We start from the raw sequence: 12,070 nt of genomic DNA, 5'->3' as shown, positions 1-12,070 counted from the left end.
TGGATGGATTCTTCTTCCCTTCCTCCAGGATTTTCAAGGCCTGCTCAAAGTCAGGTAGGTCGGTCCTTATTACTACCGGGGCAGGCAGACAGGGTAGGACGCCAGCCCTCAAGGGAGTGTTTGTGTCATTTAGTTCTATCACCACGTCCTTCATTGGATAACACTTAAAGTCCCCAAGAATACATCTAACAGGCACTGTCATATTAGATAAGTAGGGAGTGTTACTTACGGTTGGAGATATGGTGGTCTGCCTGCTGCCGCTGTCGAGGAGAGCGCGCGATGGTCTGCCATCGACTCGAATATCCACAACATAGGGTCCAGGGATACTCTCCTCCGACGCAGGGTTCAGGTATCCGATGTCCATTGCCTCGGCTGCTCTTCTCCTGGGACAGAATCGGGCGATATGGCCCCATTCGTTGCATTCATAGCATTGCGGTTGCTTGTATCCCGGTGCTGCAATAGGGGTTTTTTCTTCGACTCCCGGTTTCTTGTCTTCTGGTAGTATCTTCGGAGTGTCTCCATCTCGTAGGTAGGGCTCTGCCACCAGTAAAGATATGGGGGTCGGACATCGGGATTGCTATGCGGACTGTTACCCCTGTAGGCTGTAATTTGTGGTAGCCCACCTTCTGGTATGCCGAGGCGATATCCACTGCCTCAGTTAAGGTGGGTCGATGTTGCTGTCTGAACTACCTCTGCATTTGTCCTGGCAGGGCTTCGATAAATTGTTCTAGGATTAGCTTGTCGAGTAGAGGCTGGTTCGCCGGTGTTGGGGTCAGTAGCCATTTGATGACCAAGTCCTTTATTCGATAGTACAGCTGGCGCTGGCTTTCCCCAGCCCTGAGCTTGGTCTCTCTCAACTGGATCCTATAGGCTTCTTCATCCAGGCCTAGGCGATCTAGAACTGAAGCCTTAATGTTCCCATACAGAGTGCTGCCGTTGGGGTTTACCGCCTGGTAGGTTTGCTGCATTACCCCAGATAGAAGGGGGGCGACATACTGCCCCCACCGTTCCGGAGGCCATTGCGCATTCCTAGCGATCCTTTCCAAACTGGTGAAAAAGAATGCAGGGTCCTCTCCATCCTTGTATTTCTAGAGCAGAGCTGATGGTACCAATGGTTTGTTTCTTGCGTTGGCCACCACATCCGTGAGTCGGGAGATGGTCTCATGCCGTTCGTCCTGGGCAGTGGTCTGTATGGTGCTCTGTAATTGGATAGCCTGTTAGAAGGCTTGTCGGTCCACAGCTGCTTGCTGGGTTTGCAGCTGTATTAATTGCTGCAACTGCTGCTGGCCCTCTGATAGAGTCTTTATCAATGCCTACATAGCGCTGTCGGAATCCCACCTTCGTCGCCAGTTGTGGAATTACGACTCAGGAGACAGGTGGATGCTGAAACAATATTTAATTCCAATAGGGAAGGGGTCCTCAAGGTAAATAAAGAATAAAGTTCACGCGGTTTCCTTCACCGGTGCCTTGCCCTTCCGAAATAAACTGGTGTAATTCCCAGATTGGTCATATCTCGTGGTGTCTGGATAGGCCCACCACTTCCGTCTTCCTTCTTCTCTCTCTTCCGTGTCCTGTGAAAAGAAACAAAACCATCAGAGTGTTCTGGCGCGCTTTTGTTTTCTTTCCTGGTTTCAAGCCCCCACCAATCATCAGGGGCCCTGCCTAGCCCTCTACCCATTGGTCCCTGAGGCTTCGTCCCGCCTCCCTCAAAGTCTGCCATTTCGCCGTGCTGGGGTTCCTGCCTCCGGAGTCCTGGGGAACGTTCGCGTCGGTCACGTGGTTGTGGCCATGCTGTATATGGCCGGACCCTGGCGCTGGGCACCCTTCTCCAGCTGCAACCCGCTCTGGGGCCGCCGCGAGATGCAGTGTGGCGATGGGCCGACCGCTCCCCCATCCCGTCTCGGATCGTCTGCCAGCATTCCTCCCCCTCGTCCGGCTCGTCTCGCCTGGCAGGTGAGAGGCGTTGCTTCAACTCGGCCGTATGCAGCGGTTCCCGACCTTGCTCTTGCGACTGCATTCACAGCCGCAATCAGTCGGGCTGACCCGCAGCTTCAGCCCCCAGTGCCTTCAGTTACAGGTGTGCCCGTTTCCCCCTGCGGCTCCCGCCAAGGTGCACACTCACAGGATTTAAATCAGTTAAAAATAAACTTAGTGTACAAAACAAATGTCAGTATGGCTGAGCAACTGTCTCTCCCCACGGTTTGCAGCATGTGGTAAGGTGGCACACTTGGCTAGGTGGCACACTCTAGCTCCAGACACATAGATGCAGTTCAAAGACCATGGACCAGGGCCTGCTTGGCCTGCTACGATCAAGTTCCTTCTTTTGGCAGTTCAACAAAAGTACCACAGTTCACCATCATGGCTCAGCTTCTTCTCCAGAAGTACAATTTCACCCAGGTCTCCCTTGGCCGTGCTCAGACCTCTTCACCAAATTATACTTTCTTGCAATGCCTTCTGGTACTTGCAGTTTTCACTCTCAGGCTCCTGTCAGTCGGGGGCACGACTTGTTTCCTACTTTCTCCATGTATTTCTTGCCTATGCAATATCACAAAGACCTTCGATTTTACCGCTTCTTACGGTTTGTTTGTTTGTTTGTTTATTTATTTATATAGCGCACCAGACCCAGGGATATTCGGACGCGAAGGCAGAAAGAGGGTTGTTCAACTTAGTTACATGGGAGTACAGCTATGGTTACAATGCTGTAGACATGAAGTGTAAATAAAATTGTAGAAGTATATACAGTAAATTTACAAAAATCCTGATGTGACAGATAAAAAGAGTAGAGCAAATATACAAGATATACATGAGATCCAAATGATAGTAGGGCGAAGTTAAACATCATGATCTTTTAGCCATTGGATCAAATTGGATCTGAATTGCTGGTAAGGGAGATCTTCCCTTAGTGCAGTTGGAAGGGAGTTCCACAATTGTGCCACTTTAACAGCGAAGCTACTCCCGCCAGATTTAGTAAGTTTAAATCTGGGTACTAACAAAAGGTTAGAGTTAGCTTTTCATAAGGGGCGAGAGGCTGTTTGTCTGGTGAATCTGTCTATAAGGTATTTCGGGGCTGCGTGGTTAAGGCATTTGTGTGTAAGGGAGGCTGTTTTGAGAAGGATTTTGTTTTTAGTGGAAAGCCAGTTGGTAGATCTCCTAAGGTCTGATATTGTCATGATGCCCGCTCCCGGGGAGCCTGTTCAAGCCCGGCGTCCCCGAAAGCGGACATCCAGTCCCCAAGGAAGAACCCAGCAACCCCATATAGGGGCCCTTTGGACAGTGTCCTGGCGCCTATGGCGCCAGGCTCATAAAAGATATCAGTCCTGGCGCCATAGGCGCCAGGCTCATTATGGGAATGCTTGGGTGCACTTACCTGATGCAGACCATGCTGCAGGATCCCGGCCTCCTTGAGGCCTGAAAGGAACTACTTTACCTGTGGGACTAATTTACCATCCGGGCGTGGTTGGGGAAGGATACATACCTGATTGGAGGAAGGATACATACCTGGAACTTCTTCCAAGGCTATTTAAACCCCACCCGAACAGCCACACGTGCTTCGCGTTGTTCTGCATCTAGCAGCTGGACGCTCACCGTGTCTGCTCCTGCATCCTGACTTCTGCCACGCCTGCCAGCATCCTGGATCACCTGCAAAGGAAGAGAAGAAGAGAACAGAAGAAGGAATAGTCCTTACCTGCTAAAACCGCATCCCGGAGACATCTCGCCGACAATCCTGAAAAGGAAGACTTTAATTTAAAAGCGCATCGATCGCTGCAGCGCCGCATTCCACTCACCTTTACAGGGCGCCTCCATGTTCAGCAGCGATCATCCGGATTCGCAGTCACGACCCAGCGCCTAGGGAGAAAAAGACCAGAACAAAAGGTGAGAGAGAGAAGGGAATAAGGAAAGCTAAATCTCCATGGTAAGACTTACCTGTTGATTCATACCCTCTTCATTTCGGGTCCGCGCCGCATCCTGGCATTTCCGGACCCCAGCCCCTAAGGGGAAAAAGAGACATCAGCGTTAATGAGCGAATGAAAAGACATTACAAAAAAACGCTCATTAAAGACTTACCTGATTTCTACAAGGATTTCACCTCTCATCTCGGGTCGGTGCCCGTTCCCCACCATTCCGTACCCCGGCCCCTATGGGGAAAATGACACTAGCATTAGTACATTAATGCATGGACACAAGGGGAACCTCTTATCAAAAAAACTTATCTGGAAGCCAAGCAAGTTTGGTTCTCACCAATCCGAAAATCCAGTGAAGTAACTGGATACCAACGCGCCCCTGCATCAGAAGCAGGATGGAGAGCTCGTCCTTCCAGCCCCTAAGAAGGATACTTCTGCGAGCCAGACAAGCCAGATTTGGGGGCCCGGTCCAGTCCGTCTTCCGAACCCTGCGCATCACCTTAGAAGAGGTCACAGCAGCGCGAACCAGGCCAGCGCCTATGTGGGAGTCAGGTGAGCGTAACAGATATGTGGGCATTTTTAGGAAAGTTTAGGGCGGCTCTCAGGGCATTATTTTGCAGTGTCTGAATTTTAGCGGTGATGTATTTGTTGCTGCCTATCTAGAGGGCGTTTCAGTAATCTAGTTTCGATAGGATTAATGCGGTGGTCGGTCAATTTTTAAAAAAAATGTCGAAAGACAAAAATGTTGAAAAAATAATATCGAAAAAAAAAGTTGAATTCTTTTGTTTTTAAATTATATATTTATTTTGGGGTCCGGGAATAAAAAGAAAATGGGTAAAACAAAAGAAAATTTAAAAAAGGGGGTTTGTGGGGGAACCCCCCATTTCGAATAAAAGACGTAATAAAAAAAATAAATTCAACTTTGTTTTTTTCCATATTATTTTTTCGAAAAAATGACAACATTTTGGTATTAAAAAAAATGACTATAAACCGATTAATGCTCTTGCTAGAATGATGCAGTTATTAGGTGAAAGGAAGGGCTTGGCTGCTCTAATTAGCTTGCAGGTACAGGAGGAGGCTGAGGCCATGGAATTCACTTATTTACTAAAGGTAAGCGTGGAGTCTATGTAAAAACCAAGGGTTTTAACTACTTTAGCTACAGTAATGATGTTATTGTCAATTATGAAGGAGTCATAGTTGGGGCCCAGTTTTTTGATGTTGGAAGAAGTGCCTAGAATGAGGAGTTCAGTTTTGTCATCATTCAGGCATAGACCGTGAGCGGCCATCCATGCCTGGATGATGAGGTAGACTCTATTCACAAAGGCCAAATCCTTGTTGTAATCTCCCGTCAGGGGGTGGTTGAGGAAATTGCAGGGAGCACGTGCAACAGCCCGATTCTTCCAGTTTACAAGAAAGGAGGCAATGAAGTACCCTATCGTTTCATAACTGATCTGCGCGCATTAAACAAAGTGGTAGACCCACAATTCCCTTTGGTCCCAGATGTCACAACAATACTGACAATGATACCGGCCACTGCAGAATTATTTAGTGTACTTGATTTGAAGAATGCATTCTTTAGCATCCCAGTGGATAAAAGCAGTAGATATCTGTTCGCGTTCACTCTAGGAGGTCGATCATTCACATTCACACGCATTCCACAAGGATACACAGAAAGCCCGAGCATTTACAGCAGAGCGCTAAAAGAGCAGCTAGACATGCTAGAACTACCCGAAGGTTGCGTACTCTTGCAGTACATAGATGACTTGTTATTAGCTGCTGACACGAAAGAGATCTGCAAAGAAAGTACTGTATTACTCTCGACACATTTAGCGACCCATGGTCACAAGGCAAGTTTGAAGAAATTCCAGTATAATCAAAAGGAGATGTCTTATTTGGGATACCTACTTTCGAAAGAATGGAGAAGATTAACACCAGAACGCATAAAAAGTATTTCTAGTACTTTCTTGCACTTTCTGGGGGTTTTCAACTGTAGGAGAATACCAACCTCTATATGCAACAATAACAAATAACTATATATCTGTTGGTGAACTAATATCTGCATAAATCTCCTGCAGGTGTAATTTATCGATAATTGCTTCCATTGTGGCAAATCCTTATTGAGAGAGATGACTCTGTGGTTTCTCTATGACCGTTGGACATGATCGGGTCAAGGGTTTTTCCCGCTGTAAGAGTGACTAATTTCAGTCAGATGGTGGTCTTTGGGTATAAAAACTTCGGTTAATTACCCCATTTTTCATTGGGTGTTACTAGTTCTGAGCCCCGTACATACCTGTTATGTTGTTATGGTAGGGACACTGTGGGCCCTTGGGTTGTGTGAGATCTCCTTTTGTTTTCCCCGTAACAATGGTTGCGCAGCAACCTCGCTATCATTAGGGATTTTTGGAGCCCGGCCCCCTTTTTTACATGAAGGGTACGTGATGACGTTTTACGTCGCTGCGCGATGACCAGCGTGGTGACGTCAGCACGGTACGCCACTTACTTGTTATGAGGATTTGTGGACGGTTGGTGGTAGAACTGACGGTGGACGTGGCCGCCGGCCCCTGTTCTCAAACTTCTATACGTGACTGCCTACTAGGAGCGGATCCACCTAATTGTGGGTAAGAGTTAGGAGTGTTGTCTAATTACTTAAGTCTTACATGGGGCTACTCCTTGACATTGTGCTCACTCAGCATTGTAATATTACAGAGCGAGAGGTTCACATCTGTGAAGAGCAAGAGGCCGTATCCAGATGGTATTCCGATTAAAACATATATTTGTTGGCTCACAAGAACCTTAGATAGGTAAGATTACTTTGTTAAATTGGAGGTGAGGAATAATGGATATTTGGAGGGCGAATGTAATCTATCTTCCTCCACCTGTTTTTCAGACACTTGGAGGTCTAGAGGAATTGGAAAGGATCCACGGGTGGTGACCATTATTGAGACTTGGTTGGATCTAGGTAAAATTCAGCTTCCACATCCCATGGTGAGCAATCCATATATTAGATCTTCGAAATTTGGGGTTGTACCAGGATCCAACTGATGATTGAGATGCCTAGATTTTCTTCTACTCAGGGTAAAAGAACAGCTATTATGACTGAGAGAGTTCTACATTTTAGCGTTGGGGGAGGTATTTCGTAGGACTTGATGCTGAATCCCTTCTGCTTCTGCAGTGAAGAGCCATAAATGGGTTGGCTTTTGAGGTCCAAGTTATATATTTCTTGAGACCTTAGACCAGGTATATGATTCATTTTATACTTGGTACCCTATTGGTGATTAGGGCGTGGCAGTGATGAGTAAATTAAACCAATTATGCCGGTGTCAGTGACACATGTTTCTCTCTTTTCTCCTTAGAAATAGCAAGTTGTTGGTCGAATAGGAAGAATCTACCTGAAGCACAGGATTACCTCTGCCCCTGATGAATGTCCGGTCATTGAGAACACAGAGGACAGAAACTTATATAAGTTGGGCTTTAACACACAATGGGAATGAAATCAATTAAGTTGCCTTCTTGGTGCTATGCTGATCTAATTGTCGGCGTAAATGTTTCTATATTGCGAGGTGGAATGTTTTTAACATGTATATGACTGTGTTATGTGTATATGTTGTTGTAACTATTTTTGTATTACCTGTGCTGAATTAGAGATTAATATATTAAAAATTATATTTTCTAACAACACTGTTCTATGTGTATTGAGAATACATAATGCAGCCCATATTGATTTAGCGGCTGTTATGTATTTCTGCTTTCTGAGGGGATAAGTTCACTGTTTTATATAGTTTGTTGTACATTCCTTCCTTTTGTTGAAATATATGTTATATATCCTCACTTAGTAGGAGGGATCATCACCAGAGTGTGGGGTTACCCTTGTAGATGAGTATCTGTAACGGAGGATACTCCTGGCTTTTTTACACATGCGACATGCACATCTTTTATGGGGCAATTGACACTTATAGGAGGGGACATTAATATTGTCCTATTACATGTAATTGGAAGACAGATGGCAGCTCGTATTCCCAATACATGCCCCATAAGAATAGAACTCTTTTCTCCTCCTGATGGACGAGATTCATATAGCAGATGTGTGGAGAACAATACACCAGCTTCAGAGAGATTTTTCATACTACTCAGACCACCACCCTTGCTATGTCAGAGAGGATCAATGGTTGCTCCCGACTAATATCATCCACATGGTTATTCAATATGATTGATTGATTGGTTATTTATAACGCACTTAATACCCAGCGGTTTCTAAGCGTGGACCCGGTGCTTGAACCTGTGTCGCTCCGCATAGTCTTGCTTCCAAGGCAAGCGCATTGCCCCTGAGCTATCCCCCAGAGACAATATGATATATTCCCTATGCCTCTGTCCGATCATGCCCAGTTTGAATGAAGACTACCATTCCGAATGAACCTAAACAATCCTGATTGAACCTGATGACATTGCAATACCCAGACTTCATAGAGCACTTGGTAGATGACACTGAAAACATATCAGCGGAAATCCTCAATGACTAGTACAATTCATACAGATTCTAGGATGCACAAAAGGCATTTCTCAGGGGGGCTTTATTTCAGGATGGGCTTAAAAACTCAAAGAGTGGAATGGTCAAGAAACAAGCCTGACTATCGAAATGTGAACAGCAAAACTCACGCATAAGAGAACCGGTGATCCCACGTGCTTACTCAAGTAAGAAAGCTTAGATCTGAGATTAAACACATTGCCACGACACGTGTACAAACTTTCTTTTCCAAATGGACACAAACCTTCTTCAAACCAGACAGACCTCTACAGGTGATGGCACGGACACCAAAAGGCCAACAATATGCCCAAATAACTGAAAAGATTAGAAATAAGCTATGTGAGATGCTGATAGGGGATAGGAATATCAAGGCACACTTTGCTGAATACTATATCAAATGATATGCTGCTCCACCACATAGGGATGCAATTCTTTCTGCAACAAATACAGCTTCCCATGATTATGACAGAAGAATGTCCTTCTCTGAAAGCTCATATTGCAGAGATAGAGGTGACCAACGCCATTACAAACCTGGCCCCTGCAAAGGCTACTGACCTAAAAGCTTACCAAAAGATCTTTATAAGGCACTGAGCGAGACGCTTATGCCGAAACTGACGGTAGTATATAGAGAAGCCTACGACACAGGTCACCGACCGGGGTCCATGTTGGTAGCGAACATAGTGGTTTTACATATAACTGTCAGGGACCCCAATGAAGGCAGCTTGTACAGGCCAATATCCCTCATCAATGCAGATGCAAAAATAATGTGCAAGTGCTTGGCTGGGCATTTGGAATGGGTGCTACTCAGCCTCCAACATCAGGACCAAACAGGGTTCATATTGAACCATCACTCTTCTGATAATATGAGAGAGCTACTGCATGTCATTTCCGGCTGCCCACATGTTAGAGGACATCATGTTATCCCTCAATACTGAAAAAGCATTTGACAGTGTGCAGTGGGATTATATTTTCACTGCCCTTAATAAATTGGCAATCGAGGGATGCTTTATGACACTGATCGAGCTGCTATTCCATTGCCCAACTGCGATTGTGGTTACAAACGGCCACATCCCTGAGGCATTCCCACTGTATACAGACACACGCCAGGGCTGCCCACTGTCACCACTTTTATATGCACTTGCTATTGACCACTAGCCTTGAGAAAATGGTGGGAGGAGTTACTAGAGTGAATATAGATCATATCTGTATATGCCAATGATGTGTTGCCGTACATCAGTAAATGTTCCTCACATCTTCTGTGCTTATGTGAGATTCTGTGGGAATTTGGCCTGGTTGCAAGGTTTAAAATCAATTGATACAAGTCAAAGGCAATACCCCTGTGGTCCACTATACCGTGGGATCCAGGAGGTATCACCCTGTTCAAGCTGCAGACACACTTGATTATGTACTTAGGGTTACGGGTAAGCACTGACTTAAAAGAGCTGGTTCAAATAAAATGATTCACCTACTCTGATCAAAATCAAGAGACATGGATAAATGGAACATTCTGCCACTGTCACTCACGGGCAGGATTAATGCAGTGAAAATGAACATCCTGCCAAAATGAATGTACCTGGCACAATGATTCCATCACCTCTGCCAGCGCCCATGATCGAGGATAGAGAGACAAATGCAGAAATGTATATGGTGGCACAAGAAAGCACCACTCAATATTAAAATACTGAAGGCAACTAGAAGCGATGAGGAGCTTTAACTCCCGTCATGGAGGGCATACTACCTTGCAGCGCAAATAAGCTGGGCCAAAAGATGGCTCCGCGATGAGGATAACACTAGCAGCCGGTGAACAGAGGTTCCCCTAATACAACTCTTTATTGCCAAGGAGATACCGGTGACGCCGCCTGCACAATTACTGAAACGGTTTAAAAAGCATCCTGTTAACGGCCCCACACTGCGGCAATGGCACCTAATGCTCAAAATGACGAGAAATGTGAGCTGCACCCCACCCTGGCTTAGCCTAAGAGCATTGCTTTCCTTGTACACAGACGAACTAACAAATGTAGACAGTAATCTAACTGGCATAATGTTCGGGTCAAAGACATATATGACGAGACCACACCCTTATCATTCCAGGAGGGTATGGAAATGCTAGACTTTACTCGTAATGAACGGCTACAACACAGGCACTATTGGCGATAGTGAAATCGCATACCTCCGATGCCACACATCAGGGACCTGCGATTCTGAACTCGTCAGAGATGCCATCGACTTTCCTAAAATCAAGGCATTTTACATGTTATGCATACAGAATAACCTAGGTAGGAACACTGTCCTCTCCTCCAAATAGGCTGAAGACCAGGGTATGTCTCTGGACACTGAAGAAATATACTAATCTTTCACAATGATTAACGAGGTCACGTACAATATAAAGAAATAGAGAAATTCAATGTAAACGAATACAATGTGTCTCGATTACACCCCAACCAGGCTCTACACAATGACATGTGTGAATGCACCTACCTGCTGGAGAGGATGTGGGCAACTGGGCACTGTGGGGCACCTACTTTGGACCTGCCCTAGGGTCAGACCCTTCCGGGAAATGGTCTTATTGAATATCTCACGCATGCAGGGCTCCACCACAACAAACTCGCCTACACAGATATTTTTTGGATTGGAGGCAGAAGATGCTCTTGTAGGAAATGTATACATATTGTTATTCATGGCCCTTAAAGCTATCCTGGCAAAAGGGAAAGCAGAGAAAATGAAAAGCGAGAGACCTCCGGATCGTGAGATGTGGGTGACAAGGGCATGCGCCCATGAAAGGCACGTATGTAGTACTCGTCAGAGGCTTCCATCGATCAGACAAACTATGGAACTTATTTAGTCAATGTATGACCCCTATAATGAACTCTATTATGGCCAACACTGAATGGGGGTGGGGAGGGGCAAGACACTCAATGATCAGAGGATTAACGGCTAATGGGTGTGCGCGGATCCATCCTCCATATATACATCACTACTAGATAGGACTTCTCGCACAATATATCCTACACATCAGTGGCACTTATCTGACCCATGGGAGTATTTATATGCTTATGACTATGGAAAAATGTAATTAGTTTCACTGTACCTAGACGAGGTTAGTAATACCATATGGTATGCTACAATATTGTTTTTGAGGGCTGGGGGGATAGAAGGCATATGAGATCCGGAAGTTTGCAACATGCGCATTGACATGTTATACTATCCTCTGTGGAATTGTTGAAATTCTAATAAAAAAATGCTATCAACAAAAAGAAAAAATACTGACAAGTACAGCGAAATCAGGAAATGGGTTTAAACTTATTTGATTTCAACATTTACTCCAGTAGCTATGCTGAACTTCAAACTAACTGGTTATCGGTGCAAGTCGTGCAACCTTACAATTTTATTTAACACAATATTCATATTTTACAGGTCATGCCATGGTATAATCCTAATCTGCTCAAATCGTTCACCAGCGGTGGCTCCTGGAACTGGGCACAATACTCTGAAGTGAGAGCTCCCAGAGATGGGGCAGTGGGGAGATCAACTCTGCTTTTCCTTTTCTTATACCTCTACCTCTGTATCAAAAGCTGTTCCAATGTTCCCATTGAAGCTTTGTAACACCTGGGCATGGACATCTGTAGATCATTAGATTGGGTGGCCC

General features: G+C 45.4%; 1 protein-coding gene across 1 annotated transcript in view; it reads right to left on the bottom strand.

Moving 5' to 3' along the window:
- Window positions 1-12,070, bottom strand: part of NINJ1 (ninjurin 1) — a 353,613-nt gene that overhangs the window by 149,439 nt on the left and 192,104 nt on the right. The window lies entirely within an intron of this gene.

This window comes from Ambystoma mexicanum, chromosome 2p (genome assembly GCF_040938575.1).
Source record: "Ambystoma mexicanum isolate Mex_15411 chromosome 2p, UKY_AmexF1_1, whole genome shotgun sequence".
NCBI lineage: Eukaryota > Metazoa > Chordata > Amphibia > Caudata > Ambystomatidae > Ambystoma > Ambystoma mexicanum.
The sequence above is the reverse complement of the archived record's forward strand: the minus strand, read 5'-3'. Positions and strand labels throughout refer to the sequence as shown.